This window comes from Mya arenaria, chromosome 10 (assembly GCF_026914265.1).
Source record: "Mya arenaria isolate MELC-2E11 chromosome 10, ASM2691426v1".
NCBI lineage: Eukaryota > Metazoa > Mollusca > Bivalvia > Myida > Myidae > Mya > Mya arenaria.
The window spans coordinates 43,146,514-43,170,831 of record NC_069131.1 but is presented as its reverse complement, the minus strand read 5'-3'; the positions used below and the strand labels follow the sequence as shown (position 1 = coordinate 43,170,831).

At 37.5% G+C, this 24,318-nt stretch overlaps 1 protein-coding gene across 1 annotated transcript in view; it reads right to left on the bottom strand.

The window, feature by feature from the left end:
* The window catches only part of LOC128206147 (alpha-2 adrenergic receptor-like), a 44,988-nt gene extending 24,783 nt beyond the window's left edge, over nt 1-20,205 (bottom strand). Inside the window, exon 1 of the mRNA XM_052908440.1 lies at nt 20,086-20,205. The gene's annotated coding sequence lies outside the window, so the exon portion shown is untranslated. The remainder of the gene's footprint in view (nt 1-20,085) is intronic.
* Between the last annotated feature and the right edge of the window lie 4,113 nt (nt 20,206-24,318).

Genomic DNA, 24,318 nt, shown 5'->3' with positions numbered 1-24,318 from the left:
AAGACCTCCCACACCATGGGGGGATATAACCTACGACCTCTTTGATTTGAGGCGGCCACGTGTACCCACAAAACCATCCACACTATGGGGAAGATCGAACCCACGGCGTCTTGAGTGAGAGTCGGCCATGTATACAATAAGACCACTCTCGACCTGGTGTGGATCAAACCCACGACGTATACAGTGCGAGGCGGACACCTTTACCACAAGAACACTATCAACCTGGTGTGGATCGAACCCACGACCTCTTAGGTGAGAGGCGGCCTCCTATACCACAAGACCACTCAACCAGGTGTGGATCAAACGCATGACGTCTTTGGTGAGTGGCGGACACTTACACCACTAGAACACTCCCAACCAGGTGTGGATCGAACCCACGACCTCTTGACTAAGAGGCAGACACATGTACCACACGACCACTCCCAACCTGGGGTGGATCGAACCCACGACCTCTTGGATGAGAGGCGGACACCTATACCACAATACTACTCTCATCCTGGTGTGGATGGAACCCATGACCTTCTGGGTGCGAGGCGGACACCTATACCACAATACCACTCTCATCCTGGTGTGGTTCGAACCCATGACCTTCTGGGTGTGAGGCGGCCACCTATACCACAATACCACTCTCATCCTGGTGTGGATGGAACCCATGACCATCTGGGTGTGAGGCGGACACCTATACTACAATACCACTCTAATCCTGGTGTGGATCGAAGCCATGACCTTCTGGGTGAGAGGCGAACACCTACACCAACTGTACCACAAGACCATTTACACCCTGTGGAAGATTGAACAGATGCCCACCTTGTTAAGAGGCAAACACCTTTACTACAAGACCATTCTCACCATCTTCTGGATCGACCCTAACCCTAGTGGGATCGACTCTAATACATATTGAGTGGAGGGCAATTATCTATACCACCATACCACTCTCAACCTGGTGGAGCCATAACACATGACCTCTTGGTCAAAGTAGACACCTATACCACAATACCACTCTCAACCTGGTGGAGCCATAACCCATGACCTCTTGGTCAAAAGTGGACACCTATACCACCAAACCACTCTCACCCTGGTGGAGCCATAACCCATGACCTCTTGGTCAAAAGTGGACACCTATACAACAATACCACTCTCAACCTGGTGGAGCCATAACCCATGACCTCTTGGTCAAAAGTGGACACCTATACAACAATACCACTCTCAACCTGGTGGAGCCATAACACATGACCTCTTGGTCAAAAGTGGACACCTATACAACAATACCACTCTCAACCTGGTGGAGCCATAACCCATGACCTCTTGGTCAAAAGTGGACACCTATACCACAATACCACTCTCACCCTGGTGAAGCCATAACACATGACCTCTTGGTCAAAAGTGGACACCTATACCACCATACCACTCTCACCCTGGTGGAGCCATAACCCATGACCTCTTGGTCAAAAGTGGACACCTATACAACAATACCACTCTCAACCTGGTGGAGCCATAACCCATGACCTCTTGGTCAAAAGTGGACACCTATACAACAATACCACTCTCAACCTGGTGGAGCCATAACCCATTACCTCTTGGTCAAAAGTGGACAACTATACAACAATACCACTCTCAACCTGGTGGAGCCATAACCCATGACCTCTTGGTCAAAAGTGGACACCTATACCACCATACCACTCTCACCCTGGTGGAGCCATAACCCATGACCTCTTGGTCAAAAGTGGACACCTATACAACAATACCACTCTCAACCTGGTGAAGCCATAACCCATGACCTCTTGCTCAAAAGTGGACACCTATACCACCATACCACTCTCACCCTGGTGGAGCCATAACCCATGACCTCTTGGTCAAAAGTGGACACCTATACAACAATACCACTCTCACCCTGGTGGAGCCATAACCCATGACCTCTTGGTCAAAAGTGGACACCTATACCACCATACCACTCTCACCCTGGTGGAGCCATAACACATGACCTCTTGGTCAAAAGTGGACACCTATACAACAATACCACTCTCAACCTGGTGGAGCCATAACCCATGACCTCTTGGTCAAAAGTGGACACCTATACCACAATACCACTCTCACCCTGGTGAAGCCATAACACATGACCTCTTGGTCAAAAGTGGACACCTATACCACCATACCACTCTCACCCTGGTGGAGCCATAACCCATGACCTCTTGGTCAAAAGTGGACACCTATACAACAATACCACTCTCAACCTGGTGGAGCCATAACCCATGACCTCTTGGTCAAAAGTGGACACCTATACAACAATACCACTCTCAACCTGGTGGAGCCATAACCCATTACCTCTTGGTCAAAAGTGGACACCTATACCACCATACCACTCTCACCCTGGTGGAGCCATAACCCATGACCTCTTGGTCAAAAGTGGACACCTATACCACCATACCACTCTCACCCTGGTGGAGCCATAACCCATGACCTCTTGGTCAAAAGTGGACAACTATACAACAATACCACTCTCAACCTGGTGGAGCCATAACCCATGACCTCTTGGTCAAAAGTGGACACCTATACCACCATACCACTCTCACCCTGGTGGAGCCATAACCCATGACCTCTTGGTCAAAAGTGGACACCTATACCACCATACCACTCTCACCCTGGTGGAGCCATAACCCATGACCTCTTGGTCAAAAGTGGACAACTATACAACAATACCACTCTCAACCTGGTGGAGCCATAACCCATGACCTCTTGGTCAAAAGTGGACACCTATACCACCATACCACTCTCACCCTGGTGGAGCCATAACCCATGACCTCTTGCTCAAAAGTGGACACCTATACAACAATACCACTCTCAACCTGGTGGAGCCATAACCCATGACCTCTTGCTCAAAAGTGGACACCTATACCACCATACCACTCTCACCCTGGTGGAGCCATAACCCATGACCTCTTGGTCAAAAGTGGACACCTATACCACCATACCACTCTCACCCTGGTGGAGCCATAACCCATGACCTCTTGGTCAAAAGTGGACACCTATACCACCATACCACTCTCACCCTGGTGGAGCCATAACCCATGACCTCTTGGTCAAAGTGGACACCTATACCACCATACCACTCTCACCCTGGTGGAGCCATAACCCATGACCTCTTGGTCAAAGTGGACACCTATACAACAATACCACTCTCAACCTGGTGGAGCCATAACCCATGACCTCTTGGTCAAAGTGGACACCTATACCACCATACCACTCTCACCCTGGTGGAGCCATAACCCATGACCTCTTGGTCAAAGTGGACACCTATACAACAATACCACTCTCACCCTGGTGGAGCCAAAACCAATGACCTCTTGGTCAAAAGTGGACACCTATACCACCATACCACTCTCACCCTGGTGGAGCCATAACACATGACCTCTTGGTCAAAGTGGACACCTATACCACCATACCACTCTCACCCTGGTGGAGCCATAACACATGACCTCTTGGTCAAAAGTGGACACCTATACAACAATACCACTCTCACCCTGGTGGAGCCATAACCCATGACCTCTTGGTCAAAAGTGGACACCTATACAACAATACCACTCTCACCCTGGTGGAGCCATAACCCATGACCTCTTGGTCAAAGTGGACACCTATACCACCATACCACTCTCACCCTGGTGGAGCCATAACACATGACCTCTTGGTCAAAAGTGGACACCTATACCACCATACCACTCTCACCCTGGTGGAGCCATAACACATGACCTCTTGGTCAAAAGTATACACCTATACCACCATACCACTCTCACCCTGGTGGAGCCATAAACCATGACCTCTTGGTCAAAAGTGGACACCTATACAACAATACCACGTTCACCCTGGTGGAGCCATAACACATGACCTCTTGGTCAAAAGTGGACACCTATACCACCATACCACTCTCACCCTGGTGGAGCCATAACACATGACCTCTTGGTCAAAAGTATACACCTATACCACCATACCACTCTCACCCTGGTGGAGCCATAAACCATGACCTCTTGGTCAAAAGTGGACACCTATACAACAATACCACTCTCAACCTGGTGGAGCCATAACACATGACCTCTTGGTCAAAGCTGACACCTATACCACCATACCACTCTCACCCTGGTGGAGCCATAACACATGACCTCTTGGTCAAAAGTGGACACCTATACAACAATACCACTCTCACCCTGGTGGAGCCATAACCCATGACCTCTTGGTCAAAAGTGGACACCTATACCACCATACCACTCTCACTCTGGTGGAGCCATAACACATGACCTCTTGGTCAAAAGTGGACACCTATACCACCATACCACTCTCACCCTGGTGGAGCCATAACACATGACCTCTTGGTCAAAAGTGGACACCTATACCACCATACCACTCTCACCCTGGTGGAGCCATTACACATGACCTCCTGGTCAAAAGTGGACACCTATACCACCATACCACTCTCACCCTGGTGGAGCCATTACACATGACCTCTTGGTCAAAAGTGGACACCTATACCGCCATACCACCCTCACCCTGGGAAAGATCGAACCCATGACCTCTTGGTGAGAGGTGAACACCTGTACCACAATACCACCCTCACCCTGGGAAAGATTCAAGATAAGACCCCCATACTACAAGACTACTATCACACTGGTGTGGATAGACCCAATGACCCCGTGGGTGAGAGGCGACAACTATACAAGAAGACCACTCTCACCCTGGGGAGGAGCGAACCAACAACCTCTTTGGTAAGAGACGGACACATTAAGTACAACACTCACAATCTTCTTTCTTCAATAATTTCGTTCAAAAAGTGTGACAACTTCCAATGCCTAAACATGTGAATCGTGTGTAGTATAAATCAAAAGCCAATGTTTTTACATGTATGTGCCAAATCATATTAGTTCCCAATACTTTTAACCACTATCCGCTGGGGCAGTAAACGCCAATATATTTATAGGATTTTGGAAATAAAACCCTTGGATAGATGGATTACAATAATCATTGAGAGTGACCTACACTTATTGTAATGTGGCAGTAGTTTCTCATTGCAACGCACTACTGGTTTGTTTGTCAGCCTGACAAGACTGAATCGTACAGCGTTCATAATTCAACTCAGATTCATTTCCATTAACATTTTGCCATCATTTTAGGCTTATACAGCAATACATCTCGCAATTCAAAGTGTTTAGCATATCATAAACTTATTAGTCGGCGCTCTTCTTTAGGGCGCCGACTATATTTGATATTACTTTAGAAATATTCCAACTTAGGGACTAGTTCATAAATTGCAGAACAATGCTTTCAATTGTTTCCACGTTTGCGTGATAAACTATGAAGTTTAGTTTGTTTTTATAAAACTGCACACTTTAATTGATAATGAAACCTTAAATGATAATAGCCCTGCTTATCATTTTGAATATTTTGATTTTAAATACAAACTCAATCATTACATCTCGGCCATCTCCGAGATAGATACAGGCCGAGGTGTTCCGATTGATATCAAATAGAAGAAGGTTACACGGTACCATTAAAATATCCTTTATATTTGTAAACCTCCTACACAGTAATCTCCCTTGGTGACTGCAAAAATGCCGAGTTTTGAAAAATTAACATTGAGCTTAATTGTTTGTTTTGAAAATGTCATTCGAAAGAATGAACTCCAGATAATTCCCCTTTGATGTATAGTATTTTCATCCCCGTTCTATATACTCATATGAGTGAAATGTGTTACAAAAACTTATACAAAATATAAAGCAAGGAATTCACATAACATACCGGTACATATAAAAGGTGAATTTCATGCTATTGAAATCTATGTATTAGACCATTGACTCTGTTTCATCCGAAGAAACGTATGTATATTTTTGTTATAATTTAGTTTTAACCGGAGGATTAGCTTGGGGGAAAACCAGAATATCTATAATTCTGGGCTTAAACTATTGTAACAATATTATCAACCATAATGTCCTTCGAGCATATGTACACCCAACATAAAACAAAATATTATCATTGAAATAATAACCATTTTTGGTCCGACTTGATGCTATGCATCAATTTTTTTCTTGTTTTATAATGTGTTCATCTGTAAGATCGAGATATGTCCATTGATATGAAGACGTTGTTACCAGAAATCTTCTCGTCTAGAATAAAACGGCATATGATAAACAATCACATACCATTCACAACGCCCGTAACGGCATATGAAAGCTACCAAATAATGACGTTCAATTTAAAGCAAAGGTAAAGTCTATTTTACCCTGCTATGGTGTCATTTTTGAGAATTGTAGTTGAAGTGAGATCTTCCAGATAAATAAGATTCAGTGTTTATCTCAATTATGCAGCAGTAGTCTTTGGCTATTGGCACTTTGACTGCAAGTGCAGCACTTATATATAGAAAATGCTGATACTTTGAAGGCAATGGTAAATGCAACACAAAATGATGTGAACTGTAGAGACTTCGAAGGCAATAATAAATGCGACCCGAAATGAGGTGCATTGTAGACACTTTGACGGAAATGATAAGCTCAATATGAAATGTGGTGAGTTCTAGACACATTGACGGCCATTGTAAATGCAACACGAAATGAGGTGAATTGTAGACACTTTGACGGCAATGGTAAATGCAGCTCGGAATGAGGTGAATTGTAGACACTTTGACGGAAATAGTAAATGCAGCAAGGAATGAGATAAATTGTAGCCACTTTGAAGGCAAAGATAAATGCATCACGAAAAGAGGTGAATTGTAGACACTTTGACGGAAATGGTAAATGCAGCACGAAATGAGGTTGATTGTAGACACTTTGACGGAAATGGTAAATGCAGCACGAAACGAGGTTAATTGTAGACACTTTGACGGAAATGGAAAATGCAGCACGAAATGAGGTGAATTGGAGCAACTTTGAAGGCAATGGTAAGCTAAACACGAAATAATATGAATTGTAGACACTTTAAAGGCAATGGAAAATGCAACAAAAGTGAGGTGAATTGTAGACACTTTGATGGCAATGGAAAATGCAACAAAAGTGAGGTGAATTGTAGACACTTTGATGGCAATGGAAAATGCAACAAAAGTGAGGTGAATTGTAGACACTTTGATGGCAATGGAAAATGCAACAAAAGTGAGGTGAATTGTAGACACTTTGAAGGCAATGGAAAATGCAACAAAAGTGAGGTGAATTGTAGACACTTTGAAGGCAATGGCAAATGCAACAAAAGTGAGGTGAATTGTAGACACTTTGATGGCAATGGCAAATGCAACAAAAGTGAGGTGAATTGTAGACACTTTGATGGCAATGGAAAATGCAACAAAAGTGAGGTGAATTTTAGACACTTTGAAATCAATGATAAGTGCAAAATGAGAAAAAAATAATAACTGTTGACATTTTGACGACAAGAGTGAAAGCAACACGATATGCGGTTAACTGTTCAAACTTTGACATGATGGTGATTGCAACTTCAGAGGAGGTGAAATGTTGACTCTTTGACGGCAATGGTAAATGAAAAACGAGACGAGGTTTATTGTTGACGTTTTGACAGCAATTCTAAATGCAAAACGAGATGAGACATATTGTTGACACTTTGACGGCAATGGTAAATGAAAATGAGATGAGGTATATTGTTGACACTTTGACGGCAATGGTAAATGTAAAACGAGATGAGGTATAATGTTGACACTTTGACGGCAATGGTAAATGAAAATGAGATGAGGTATATTGTTGACACTTTGACGGCAATGGTAAATGCAAAACGAGATGCGGCATATTGTTGACACTTTGACGGCAATGAGAACTGCAAAACGAGATGCGGTAAATTTCTGACACTTTGACGGAATGGTAAATGCAACACAGTCAGCTCCTCCTAGAACCAAGCATAGATATAGGGAATCGTACCGTTTTGCATAAAAAGTCAGAAATCCCAGGAAAGGAATAATACGATCTTATGCTTAAAGGGGCTGATATAAAATTGGCATCGATGTGTACAATGCATTTAAACTTACTAACTGAAGTACAACATAGTTTACAATTTATTTAAGTTTAGCAGTTATTTCGTATTTTTCCATTTAAAAAGATTACTGGGTATGTCTACCAGGTATAATTCATTCCTTACGCGTGATCTGTACACTGAAGCATAAACTAATTTCAATAGGTCTGTATTTAGTACTGTTTACACGGGGAAAATTGAAGATTTGAATTTGCTGTACTCTTTCCGACTAAAGAAAAACACGAGAATTGGACATTGAATTATGCTTGTTTGTCTAAAGACAATATAGTTATACCAACATATCGCACACCATTTTAAAGGTAATTGACTCTTCTTTCCATGTCACTTATTTAAAAATGGATTGTTTATATGTTGGTTGAGAAATTTGCATAAAACTGGACTCTATCGTGAAATCGGGTAAGTTTGAGTTACATACCTTGTTTCTTTTTTGTATATCAAAGACACTAAATATCTTCAGATGTGTTGATTATCTCATTGTATGTACCCAAAATGGTTTTAAACAACATTTTAGTGACAAACAATGATTCAGATGCCTGTGATTCGTACAGGTTTATTCCCCAGAAATAAACTCTGAGAAGTCGTTAAAAGACGGAAAAATATGGATCGTATTATGACGCAATTAAATGCTAATTAGGCGTAAGATATCAAACCATAATGTTTTAAATGAAATTATGATACTTCATTTTATCATACAATCAGGTTTTTCATAAGTATAATTTCTTTGTTTTAATTGCCTAAATCGGCTATTACTTGAGTTTTTTTTATTGAGATTGTTAGTTTGTATTGTGTTTGTAAAATGTGTGTCGCATAAAACCATTCTCTAGTGTAAGTACATACGAACAACCTTTTAACCATTTACTAAATGAATATTATACACTTTTACAATTCAAATCAAACCGCGTAAAGCGTTGACAGGCTATCGACTTGCTACATTTTTTGTCATAGTCATGTAATGCCGAATGAAACGGAAAGTATGTGAATAGTTCTTAGTTTGGCTCAGTAAGTCCAGTCCAAGATCTTGAGCATGTAGCATAATGCATATGCATATTTATAAACACAACTGATATAAACTCTTCATTTTGTCCACGAGTGACATATGTTGAGGGCATTATTAAGATACATGTACATAAAGCATACAGGGAAGAAATAGTATGTGGGTGATTCGACCCTGAGGTATTTGGCGTTGTAGAAAGAAGTCTTAAGCATAAACCTAATTAATATGTCAAATGCATTTTGTTGGGATGCATTTGGCTAAGCTGGCATACCCTGTTAGTAAATTACATACGACTCAAGTCAAGTTTGAAGTGTAGAGAAGGGCTACTAAAATTCCTTAATGCTTTATCCGTGGCAGTGCATTGTATATGAAACAAAAGCTCCAGATAAGGTTTTATATGATATTCAGTATTACTCCATACCTTATAGGTAACAATATGGCGTATTCCACATTTCAAGTGACTTATACTTCATGATCTCATTGAGAAGCAACACTAAACTATAAAAAAAAATTGCGAAGGAAATTATGAGCGAACATATACTATCTTTATGTTTATGTTAATAAATATGTTTAACAATTGCATGACTAACCTCACAAAACGTTGCAGGCCGAAAGCCATTCAACGCTTTAAGCGCTTTGATGGTTAACTACTGGCAAAGCTGTAGGAAAGACGTGGATTTCCAGGGAGACAACATTAATTATAAGAGGGTTGTATTGAAATACTTAGTGGTATCGAAGAGCTTTAGAACACTAGCCTTATTCACTTCTAAGCTTGATTTTGACAACACAATTTCAATGTGGTATTAACATATTTCCTTGTTATGCCATTTAGATTTCCGTTATATGTTCAGTTAAGTGTGTGTTCTACATTTTATACATATCAATATTTATATATTTAAGAAATATTACACATCACTTCGGGCCATATGACATTATGTATATGGACCGAGGCGTTAGCCGAGGACCATTCACCTTCGGGGGCTGACTTGCCTGTTCTTATAATGCCATATGGCCAGAAGTGGTGTGTTAATATTTCTTATATTATACCGAACATTTTATATTACCATTCAATACTTTTTAAAGCACTTAAGATGTGTTTTATTGAACGAAGTTAATACTGTTAACTTGCGACAAATTTACGTCGTTGTGAAAATAGCATGCCGCACTTACCAGTTTTATGACGTCAGCGGTCCATATAATATTTTTGGCGAAGTCCGGACCAGCCAAAAATATGACATGAACCGCTGACGTCATAAAACTGGATTTTCATCAAAATCAAGATTTTCGAACAGTGATATACGGACCGATCGAGTTTATATACACAAAAAGGGATACATTCTTGTGAGGTATAATATATATGTATATATATTATGTAATAACACATATTTTATTCTACTGTTGTCATCAATAGCTATGTGTGTGCGAAGTTATACCCGGACGTCTGGAAATTGTTAGGAGTGTTTCATTTTAACATGCACATTCACCCGGTCGTAATTACCTTGACATTATATATATAGAACTATGAACTGTAAAGAGAGTTTGGTAATGGATGTTTGAACGTGTGTACTTATGCCACAAATTGCTTTATTAGGGGTGGTAAAAAGATTTCAAGGAGCATTAGAGTTGACATTTCATCGACTTCCGTGCAAAGAATAGTTGTTACGTGCACGAAGTGCAAAAAGTGATGTTGAAACAATGTGTTTTTGAGAGAGAAGGCTCTTCTACTTCACGGCTTATTCCTACTCATAATATTCCAGATTTGCGTTTACGACGATTCAGACCGACAGCTACTAAATAAGCTTCATAAGTATGCGAAATTCAAGCGAGCCAGACGAAATAAACGTGTTTAGTTCGTCCTCACATAGGACGTACATATTATTACCACGCATTTGCGCTTTGCAAACTTATACATCTAAATTTTATACGGACATAATATTTACATAACATCTTGATTAAAATTAATGGGGATGTTATTTTCATAACAGATTTTTTAATGTACCAACAGGAATTACCTCTGCATTCGATCGGCGAACACAGTCATGTGATTTTACGCCACGTGACTTGAAATACCGAAATTCTTTACCAGTATCGCTGTCTATAACAGCCTCATCCAACCTTTGGCTGCACTTAACATGTTATGATTCCATCCCTATCTTGCAAATGTCAAATCATCATTTCCTAGTTAGTGTGTGTATTTCATACTTTTATAACTGCGAATGAAGAACAAAAATGTATCAACTGAAACCCTTATTTTAGCAGATATATTCAAAATCGCTGAAAACTGACATAAATCATCAGGATTGTATCACCCTTGTGAAACTCTGACGAATCCCGGGTCACGTTGTCTGCTACTTTAGTCCTTAGGGAATCTGTTTGACGTGCAATGCTGTATTTCAATCCTCTGATGTTCTTGATATCAACTCCATAATTGAGGATATGACACAAATTGACAACCCACTATGTCTATATTCTTGACGAATATTCTGACTATCACACTGAAAACAAGCCAGAATACTTTAGTTTATTGTATGCTTTCCGGTAATTAATAAAGAATTATCAGTAAAACAGTACTTGCGAGTTCAGTGTTTTAAACAGTGCATATATCAATCTGAAAATCAGCTCGTTTGCATCCCAAAATAATAAAACGGCGCGCACAATTCTAGCACACAATATTAATTTCGTATACAATTTGAACGCTTCCCAATAAAAAATATTTTAAGGCTTTCTATAACAAATGTCTGGTTCAATGTAAGATCGCGATAAATACAGAACGTGAACAAATGTCGCAATATTACACTGAAAAAAGCAATTACCATTCATACTGGTTGAAAACTGCTTACTTCAAAAGTGCTTAAATCTTCCTGGTGCTAGAAAATTGGAATATTGGATTTGAAGATATTGAGTTACCTTTGCCCAGTGTACCATGTTAGCATTTGCATATTGAATGCTTAATCGTCAACTCATGCATTGCTGGCATGAAAGCATTTAAAGGGATACAATTTTCAATGGACGAGTATTTATTTATACTGTAAAAAGTGAATACTTAATATCACACTTCTTTCAACTTTACCTAGTTCTATGTTGTACGTAAGGAACCGTTTGATAATATATATTATATATCTTTTATATATATATATATTATAATTAAATGCTTGCATGGAGATAATTAACAAAATTATTCGCTCCCTTTTCCTACAGACGCAGTGGTTATTTCCCTTTGTCAAGGGAAGGCATTGCGCTGGATCAATCCCTTAATATCCCTCACGAGCATACAATTAAAAGGATTAACATAACAGTGAATATCCGTGATTTTTTATTTCCTCCGTAAAGATTAACTAAAAACCGTACCGGTTAAAAGCAATGAAAAAGACGGCCAATTAGAGATTAGAAGTATCCATGGGTTGAAATGAAAGGTAACTGTTTCTCAACACGAATGAAGTATATATCTCTAGAATGTTACAGAAAAAGAATGATCTGACATCACTTGATATCGTCGACTTTGGATAAGTCAAATAACTTAAACCCAAGTTGCAACTTATAAGCGACGTTTTCAAGTTTTTCAATATATTAGTTAGAAACACTCTTTGTTATTGTCTTCTTAATCAGCTATTTCGCTGTCAATATACCCTATAAAGCACCATTAACGGCACTGTAATAAAACATTTGCAAAGTATATGACGGAACAGATGAAACAGTCACGTGGTATGGACAACTCCCTTACTTATGCATGCCAATTCACACGCGATCAGTGAATTACAATTTGCTTTTAAATTATTTTCCCAAAATATAAAATCATGTTCGCGTGGAAATCCAGTGCATTATCAAATGTTTGCAGATAAAACCACTGTTTGACGTTTGCGATATTTCAATAAGATTGTGAAAGGAATTGTGTCTTTTTTTTCTTCTCCAAAAATGAAACAGTTTCAATGACTTGGTCCTAACATTGCGTGATAAACCACAAGTCACTGCATATATGGTCTACGTCTGCGATACTTAATTTGTAGTCTGAAAGTCACCTAAGCAGACGACAGGACGTTATTCGAAAATATTTTCGTACTTTATATTATCTACAAATATTTTTATGACGTATGCAATCATCCCTTCAGACGTTTTAGTCTAGCTTCGAGCGTCTGCCCATCAGTCAAGTTACCATTTGTCTACTTGTATTTTTCCAACCCCGATAGAAACATGTTGCCGTTAAGAGCGGGTCTACAGGGATTGAAACATTCTCAGACGAAGCTTTAGGAATACAGGTTGCTAACAACCATACTTGAACCTATCAATTCAAAATTATTTTATAATTATTTAGCTCTATGCTTCAGTAAGAGTAAAAAACATTGTTAAGTGTTGGTCAAATTACATTAAAGCAATCTCGGAATATGTTGATGCATGTGTAACAAAAGGCTCGCTTGTCATAAAGAAATTCTCAAGCTTTAGAACAGTTTATGAAGGTTAACATTGTCCAATCAACAAAGTCGTCAACAATTCATGGAATAATGTAAAGGTCGAAATACACCGATATCGTGGTTTCGTTAAATACTGGTAACACTGTCGAAAAGACGTGCATTTCCAGGGAAATTACATTATGTTCTGGGCTATAAAGTCATATTGCCATAATTTGTTATCTGGATAAACCTAAGAACACATTGATAATTCATTTTCTAAGGTTGTATTATTTCACAACACTACAAATTTCAATCGGAAAAGTGCGTGTGGTACTGATTTATTTCCTTGTTAAAAGTTCTTTCCGCCAGTTTAAGGTTTATACTGCCTTGCCTTACGTTTTTAAATGTTTTCCGTGTTGCACACATATCAAAGTGAATAAGTATAATAACACTAAGATCTTAAATTGTGAGTATTTGATAGGTTAAAATATATTCACATCGATTGTTTTCAGCATCACCTTTGTGTGTGCAAAGTCAGACCCGGTGATATTGTCAGGAGTGTTTTTCTTTTACCCTTTAATCTTATACAATGCACTTGTTAGACTCTCCAGGCTGATATTACCATGAAATGATATACAAAATAATACATTGAAATTGTTTATGCTTTGGTCTTCTTTTAACTAGGGTATTGCTTAAGCTGTCTGTAAAGAATTTCATCATTTCTTTTCAGCAAGGCATAAAAGTATTTTCCATGGCCGAGAGTGTAAGATAGGTTCATTCCGACCCGAGCGTAGGTTTTGTGGAAACGAGGTTTACCGAGTTTCCGCAAAACACCCTGCGCGAGGGTCGGGATGAAGCTATCTTACACGAGCGGCTATGGTAGATGCTTTTTCTCCCACCTCAGTTTAAATAAAATTAAGCTGTATATTTTGTGCTTAGTGAAAATAATTGCGTATGGATATGCGATATTTCGAGGTTGTCATGGATATGCGCGCAGTGATTCAGATTATGTTAGCAGTCAACTCGGTCTTTAAATAGTTCCAAAGAGAGTGAAGCAATATTTCTTGAAAGGTGCGTGAAAACTGTTTTTTGGTGACATTTGAAGCGAGAAATAATTAATTAGCGTTCTAAATATTGCCACAAGACAAGGTTTCCATGATGCTACAGACGACCGTCTTAAACAAGGGAGGTAATTACAATGTGGTGACAATTAAAAAGGAGTTCCATACGGGCATTTTATCTACGCCCGTGGCCAAGATAAGAATTTCTAGCATGGTTAAATTATTGGATCTACTTATCTGAGGTGGGAGAAAACCCTATCTTAGTAATTCAGTGCATTTCATACTTCCGTATGAAAGTATGCGAGGGAAGATCCATTTGTATCAAATGAAATCATATTTCACGCGGATTTATCTGAATTAGCTGGAAACTAACATAAAATCGATACGATTTCTCTCATTCGGGATCATTATGTCTGCTATTTAAGTCCAGAAGGAATGTCTTTGACTTGCACAGCACAGCTATATTTCAATTCCCTGATGCACTTGCAAATCCAGAATTGAGGATATGACACAACATGATAACTCAATATGTCTGAATTTTATATATAATATTATTATTGACGATGCTAATGCTGTGATGCTTCTTTCTGTGGAGACAAAAAATAAATAGTTATCCTCGAACTTTTGTCAGGCTGTTCAAATATTAAGATTATCGCTATTTACGGTATACACTTCTAGTTTAATAAAATATGGACTTTTGGTAATATTCAGTTAAGTTTGAAACAATAAAGGTGTGAAATACAAAATAACTTCAGTAATGCTCTTCCAACAAACGTCACTTCGTGTCTTCATTTATGCATCTACAGAAATGCGTCCAGCAGAAATCGTAATATAAATAATCTCAAACCAAAAATCTTAAGTCAGAAAATGCATAACATTGCAATTTAAATTTCACCGAAGAAAGGGTCTATCTCTTTAAATGTATAGCTAGGCATTGAACGATACCAGCGGACACGGTTCGGACGCCTATCGCGGATGCTTATATACTCAACACGGAATGAACGTACGCGGACAGAGAACTCAGACAGCATGGACATGGTTTACTGGCCTAACGGAAATGTCCCCCATATGCCGAAAAACATGTAACTATTTAATTGTAAAACATGTTCTGTATGCATTTGGAAAATCAAAAATTGCAATAAAACAATACAAAATAAGGCTATTATTTGTTAAAATCAAAACGCCTCTGCATGATCGCTAATATTCATATTACTTCCATGTGTTACCAGACCTACCTTTTTGTACTTGCGAACATATCACTTACTTGCTATTCATAGAAACGGCTGTACATATATATTTATAATAAAAACAACTATCATTTCAAACACAATACTGCATTTAAATAAACATCTTCGAGGAAATAGGGACTTTTAATTGTTTTTCTCTATACTCCTAATCATCCCGTCCTTCTAAGGCGTGACTTTTATTAAATCACAAAATCTGCAGTGAGAAATAACTACAGAAGTGCTTGAAACGTAATGTCCTGCATTGTTCTTACACGGAAAAGTACTATAATTGCATTTTGCCATTTCGTCATGTCACGCAATCATAACCGGACCACACTCTCGCGTTACATTGACCCCAACAGAGGATTATTATAACGCTGTAATAACTTGTGAAAGTCTTTGAGGAATGTTTAAGTTTAAACAAGACTGTTTTGCTTACATAGCTCACTGACAGCGTGCTTGCCACGAGTCGCTTTCCATGACGTCACAACTCTTGACATAACACTAATACGGTGTCATCTCTATACAGTCTACACAATATAGAGATCGTTACACAATATTATTGTAATCAGTACTGGAATTACAATAAGGAATCTTCAACAGACCATGAATGGCAATTTATAAGCTGAACCAATGGAACACTATTTAACTCCCTACTCCGACGTACAACTAAGTTGCCAAACCTTACACGTGGTTTGAACACATTTGGCGTATATCCCAACAACCGCATGGGCTAAAACTCCCCGTTTCAAAATAGAATTTTGTTTACGTCATGCCCTATAATGGCTTGACCATAATGCAGACATTAAGGATGCGGACAGACCTTTATAAACCCAACACCAACAGGTGGTATGAAACATCATGGCATCTATTTATTTTATCCCGCCACATTTAATATCAATAGTATCTCTTCATTAACGCATACCAGAAGTATATGAAGGTTTGCTCTTGTCATATGTCTTTCAATGTAAGTAGAGACACTTCATCTGTGAAAACGAAACATTTAAATCCAAATTACGACTGTAACGCATTGTGTATTTTTCCCAATTACATACCTTTCTTGCTTTGAAAAGTTATACATATCTGGTTTAATCTTTTGACATCATTTTAAGAGCATTCAGCTCAAAAAGTACTTACATTCATACCTAAAAGTGCTACAATAAAAGGCTTGATTAAAGGCGCCAACATGTTGATATTATCTATACAAAAAAGTGTTGTGACTTTAATGCGTTTGGTTTTTAAATTAAATGTATTTGTATTTTGGCCACCGGCACCGGGTGATGCATTGAAGTTATTTTTTCAATATCTTTCTAATTTGAAACATGTGACCCAGAAGTATACTTTTGTAATATTAAACTCATTAACGAACCAACACGAAATATAGAGGATATTTATAAACATTTCCTGCTTGCAACGCTCCAGTTACGTTACTGTAAGCATTGTTAACGAGTCTCTCTTCCGAATTGCTAAATACTTCTTACACAATGGTATGAACCGTGTTCAATATAAGTCCATCATTCTCAATTGCCTTGTTTTATCTACTTTTTGTGTCACGAAAAAAAGAGAAATGAGGAAAGAATCGAGGCTACTCGAAAAGCTCTTCGAATCATTAGGCGCCTCTCAAATTGAGCAAACATAAATTCCGTACAATACGGAACTACTAAGCCTGGTTTTCACGAAAATCAATGTGTGTTATATCACAATGGAAAAACAAGAGAGGACATCAAAATCAGTATATCCTCAATAGTTCGGAAGAAAATCTTTTCCATTACCCGATTGCTTCGTTGCTATTTATTTTTAAAAACAATAACGTATGTTTACTAAACTAGTGTTGGAGGCTACCTCGTCCTTAGCTAAACGCAATATATAATTCCTACATCTACTTTTATTCATGTCTTGATGTCTTGTTGGAAGCTCTATGGGAAAATAGAAGTCGATTGATTATATTCTAGAAGGCCTTGAAACAGCGATGTAATGTTTTACGTTAAACTGTTGTCAGGCAACTTATATTCGCAAGAACCATCTGAATAACACCTTATCAAAACATCAAAAAAAATATTTTAACGAAGACATGTGTTTTTATTGACATGATATGAAATGTGATCATGATTGCCTCATGATTTATTGCACCAACTCTCTGTTGGCTTATTGTTGTTGTTTTTTCTTTTTTTGTTGCTGGGGGCGAAACGCCTTCCCACTCGAGTCGTACGCGTTACCGGAACAATCTATTTGTGTAATAAATTATATTTAAATCAGCTTATTCGCTGTCGTCCTCGTGTTTTTAATAGTTTCAATGAAGGTCAAGCGTTTTACAGTAAGTATTCTACCGAAGAAATAGACATGATAGCTAGCGCCATATTTCAAAGCTGAAATAAGCATGGCAATAAGGCGCGTTTTAGAAAGTTCTCCGGACATTTTATAGTTGTTTTGTAGTGTTAAGAATGCCACAGAACATAAAAATATCAAACTTAACAGCTAGTTTATAGGCTTCTCTATCACAAAATTCAAGTATTTGAAATTGATCTCGAATATGGTTACACAAGATACTTAATTTTTAACATCCTTAAATTGATTAACTGATTTTCATGATGCAAATGCTAATCAACTAATTTAGATATTGTTAGAACGTAGCTTTGCGGATGCAAATTTCCATTACATACATCCATTACATTTCATATCCTATCAATTAAGAAGCGCATGTCTTTTTGATGACAAATAAATATAGAATTAGTTTAAACATCATATTTTTTTGAATGGGCGTGATAAAGACGGTTCCTGAAAAAACCCATTTTGCAATTGATGTTTCAAGACATTCCAGAATTTTATCAAAATACTTATATTTTCCCACATAGGTACAAACAAGGCATCAGAAACATGAATTAAAGATTATGTAGGAATAATGATATTGCGTTTTGCTGTAAAGAAATTGTTATATTATTATTATTATATTATAATATAAATGGCAACGAACCAATCGGATAAATGAGGACATTTGATGAGATATTGATTTTTAGCGTACTCATGTTGACTCAGTGAAATCATCTTTATTATTATTATTATTTAACTTACATGTAAAAACAAACATTGGTTTTTCGTAGATTTCGTAGAAACAAGAGTATGTATTGTACGACATTTATTTTTGCTCAATTGAAGAGATTTTCGCTCAACACAATGAAATGTCAGTGTAGGCTCGATACTTTCCTTCCGTCTCATTATTTTTACCAGACATAAAACACAGATAATAGAAGATAATTGAGGATGATGGACTGATAACTTACATACGGTACATACTGTTCTGTAACAAGTATTCAACATTTAGGACGAGCGACTCGTTAATATGGACAGTAGCAATTTTTAAGAGGCGCCTATGTTTCAGAGAATTTCGTTTAACAAAATGCAAAGTTGTTGGTAGCCGAAGAACCATATTTTGTACAGGTGTATGTTTGTTTGAATATTTACACATGTTTTGAACTTGTCGCCATTTTCATATGATATTCGGGCACATGGGTCTATGATCTACTGGTATTAAAATAAATGTGGTTTATGCCCTATGTAAAATGTTTTTGTTCGTTAAAGAGTTTAATTTTCCAAAGGACACTTGGTCAGATTTAGGTGAAATGCCGTTTGCATTCAAACGGAAAGGATTTTTGACAACAAATAAGTTGACAAAGACCAAATGTATTTAATGAAAAAATCAATTGCAAAATAGCCCCAATCAACCCCATTGGTGAAGCTCTTCTACGTATCAATCCCGTGCATTGAGTTCAATTATGTTTAAATTATGTAAAAAAATATGACAAAAGGAACCTTCATTTATTTCTGGTATATGTTAATGTTGAGATAGGTTTGATATTAAATGTTGTGGGGTAAAATATATTTATGCTATGATATTTCGTATCACCTGTCCAGTAGAAATCTTAGTTGTACGTCAGTGTAAGAAGTTAAAAAGAGTTTTCAATGGTTTAGCTAAGGAATTTAACAGGTTGCAGATATATTGACTACGATTACAATGATATACATGGTTTGGGCTATGCAGGAATAACTTATTCTGATTCTGCATCTTACAAAAACTGCCTTGAATTCCACGCTCAACATAAACGGTGATTGAACATAGAAAAATCGGCCGTACAGTGCACAAGCAAGGGCAATAACCGTCGGAAATAAATATATGCAAAAAAAAACCCAATGAAATATAGCTAATAAAGGTAATAGAAAGGTGCCCTTTGACTAAAAAACATAGTTTCAAGCCTTGCAATTTTCTTTTTTCACTGTGTAAACATGCACTCGTTCAGCTTATACAATCAATACTTTTTTGTTAATGCCTCTAGAAACTCTAAAAAAACTGATAGAAGCCTACATGTGTGGCCTCCGGGTAGGCGTATTTATATTGCGAGAAAAGTGATAAAACTTACTTTCCAGGTGAACATATCCTCATAAAACACAAAAATCTCTTCGAACACCGCCATTTTATTCCGCATCACACATTCCCCTCACTTAAAATTCGGGAAAACACAAAACACGTTGGACACCCTGTTACGGTCTGTATTGAAATACTATGACATGCCTAAATGCTTTATCCGTGACAGTGCATTGTTCATGAAACAAAAGCTGAATATAAGGTTTCAAATGCAATTGAGTATTGATCCATACTTTTGTAATTAACACGGTATTCCACATGTTTAATGGGTTATTCAATGACTAATATTCCATGGTTTTGCGAAGGAATTGATAAGTATAACAAATCTTATCTTATCTTTAAAAATATTTATGTTTTATTTGTTTCCACATAATTGTGACTCTCCTTAGTTAATATCGTCAATGATTTTTTTTTTATAAATTATTGACCCTGCAATGATTTTTGGATCAAATTACTGCACACAGTCTATAACGGCTATATTGTGCTCTTAAACACATATTTTCTTCCTCCTTTACTTGACATTTTGCGGGAAACTGATCATTTCTATTAACTGAAACGCTTGCAAAAATGTGAGTTTCTACCTTTTTCTTTTACATCAACGGTAAGGTATCAGTTTATTTTCGGTTTGGTTCCGACAACCGATCGGCATGGGATCATTTAAAATACCATTGTAAAAGTAACAAGATACAAAAAAAAACCTTTTCTTATTAAATGCGTACATATCAAAACCCAAAATTACTCTTATCTGCACAAGTCTAGCCAGGCATTCAGATACAGAGGATAGCGATAAACAATATACATGTATAGTTAACATTGACGAAAAAATCTATCATCGAGGTAAACCATTTGATTCATGTGAACATTTCAACTATAATACAATACAAGCCTATAAATATATTTATAAAAATACTGACAATGAAACAAGTAATTTTGAGAAAAATGGTTATTATATAAACATATTTCCTTCCAGGCGCACGGGAAATCTCGTCTGATTCATTTCAAAGACCATTTCCATATGTAAATAGTAATGCTTGACGTAATATTTGAATAGCATGACAAAAGCTCCAGACTGACTATTTATTCTTCGTCTCGACAGAAAATTGCATCACGTTAAATATTCATAATTCACATTGTTAGGCAACTAGAGCCACATTTTAAGCAGCTCGTTATGTCTCGCTATTCAGCGTCATGCATATGGAATGCTCATTTGATGAAGCGCTGGAAATGGGACAGTGGAAAGCAAATAATGTTTTATTGTCGTTTATGTTCACAACAGATATAATATCGATCACATAAGCCTAACGTATGAAATGAAACCTTATATGTATTTCTTGAAAATGTTTGAAATGTGTACGTAGTTCAAAGAGGTCCATTAGCAAATGTTTTGATGTTAGCAAATATAAGACATTTCTGAACATTTCGAAAAAAACACAAAAACAAAAATGTAAATATTTGATTTGATAGGTGATAGGTAAAGGCATATATTTTATTTAAGAAATTAAATGATAACAAATACATCAGAAAATAGAAAACCTATTTCGGCGGCAGTCTGAAGTCTTGGACCGTATCAATCACATGACAGCAGACAGTTAAAACTAGGGTTTTATGATAACATATAAAAACGATTTGAAATTGTGGCCTACTTTGTCAACATTGAAACGGAAGTTGTCAACATTTAAATATGTAATGTTTTTATTCAGAGTTGTTTTAACATACTGTAAAACAAAGCAGTCATTTTTGTGGACATTTTGTCAGGTAGTAGGGTATTGAAAAGGTCTCCAGAGGCCTTATTAAACCTGCTGTTTTTATTATGTTAGTGAATATACTTGCCAGAACAGTGAGTGCTGGTTATAACAATGCTGCCAACATCAATTTGTTATTGATGTGTATGTTTTGTAATGCTTTTGCTATTAAAACAAGATATAAATTGTAGGCTGAGTTGTTTATTACCGGTTATTAGATAATGAATTATGCAACTATTGAAATTGAATAAACAAGTTGTTTAAAGAGCATCTACAATGCATTTTCTGACAGGTTGATGTTTTTTACTGGAAATTGTATGAATAATGAAGTGTAGTTAAATACATTTTGTTTGGGTTGTATAATCTTGTCAAAAATATTAAACAGTTATGTTGCCATGACACGGCGAGAAGGGTTTATGTTTTTCCTTGATTCTGTCTTATGTCGTGTATTAATTCGACTTGCATTAAAATACACATAGGACAGAATAGTTATTTAAGCGTATTAATAAGAGAGCAAGCCGTATCTTTAATTAGGAAGAACTTTATAAAAAATATTATGATAATAATAACAGTAGTTCACCCAGTTAAAAAATGGCTTGGACCAACCCTTGGGCTTTGCAGGTCCCAGTTTTGATACCTGCCCGCTACATTCCGAAGAAAGTTGAAAACACTACTGCCTTGCCTTGCCTTGGCATAAGAGTGCATTACCAAGAACTCTCATTTAGGGTTAAAAGCACAAGAAAGTTGTCTTCCATGAAATAAACAGTTAAAGTATCGCACCCTCATACACCTTCAACTGCTGTTATGTAGATGTGACTAGAAATTGCGCTCATTTTAAACTCAAGCAACATTATATCACTCCCCAATTCATGCTGGGGAAACATATCGTGTCAAGCGCGAATGTCGTCTGTCTATATCACTCCCCAATTCATGCTGGGGAAACATATCGTGTCAAGCGCGAATGTCGTCTGTCTATATCACTCCCCAATTCATGCTGGGGAAACATATCGTGTCAAGCGCGAATGTCGTCTGTCTATATCGCTCCACAATTCATGCTGGGGAAACATATCGTGTCAAGCGCGAATGTTGTCTGTCTGTATCACTTCCAAATTCATGCTGGGGAAACATATCGTGTCAAGCGCGAATGTCGTCTGTCTATATCACTCCCCAATTCATGCTGGGGAAACATATCGTGTCAAGCGCGAATGTCGTCTGTCTGTATCACTCCCCAATTCATGCTGGGGAAACATATCGTGTCAAGCGCGAATGTTGTCTGTCTGTCCGTCTCCCATACTTCCCTGTCCGCTCCGTAGTTTAAATTCCAATGAAGAATTATCATTACACTCGGGTGAAATGTTCAAAAATTCAAAACGACATGCATTATTCACATCACTGGCACGCCAGCTCAAGGCCTAGGTCCAAGTTAGAGGTCAAACTTTTAAATGCCGAGTGCCTAGCAAAAGAGCTACTAATTCCATTTTGAAGTCTTTTGTCGGACGATTTGAAGGATAATTTTACTGCGATATAGCATAACGAGCGATCATTTAAATTATATTTTCTCTGAGCCGGGAGTTATAAAATCTTAACTTCAGTAAATTTCCTATTTTTTCATAGTCAAGTAATAAGAAAAGTATAAGTGTTTTTAATATAAGAGTATGTATTTTGAATCAAATCAATGATAATGACATACATTCGTGTATTTCATATGCTGTGAAGTTATTGTATCCTATGGTAGGTGAGATTCTCTACTTATTATGAAGATGGCTTATGTTAGGAAATGACTTAAGACTTAAGACGGTTTATGAATACCGCCCATGGTGTCATGACTTAAGACGGTTTATGAATACCGCCCAGGGTGTCATGACTTAAGACGGTTTATGAATACCGCCCAGGGTGTCTGCGATTTCAACATTTTCTTTACAGTTTTAGCAAACATTTCGACGTAGAGATGTTTAAGAATGAACACGGTACATGCACGTTTCCTAAACTTTATAGTAGTTTTTACGTCTCTTTATGTGGGTGGGGGTGGTGGGATTATAATCATTATACGAGTTCGTTTTCACATAAACGTGAGATACAGGTTTTTCATAACATTCAAATCTAAAATAGTTTTTGTAGTATTAAACGTTTTGCATTCAATTTCTAAACATTCTTGGTAATGATTCACTTATTTTGCTTTCGATTCACAATACCAATTATTTAATGTTGGATTCGTATTCTCATAAATACATTTAAGGATAATGAGACTTCAACTGTCATCATACCCCGCAGAAAGATATTACAAGCGGCATTCAACTATCATCATACCCCGCAGAAAGATAATACAAAACGCATACAACGCGACACTTATTCAGCGTAGAGTCACGTCTCAAATATACTGTGTCGCATGTTGATCCAAAAACTACTGCACGAAGTCATTTCCCTGCAATTAAACATCAATAAAGAGATAAAAGTTCCATTGTTTATAATCTGTGTAAAGCACCATC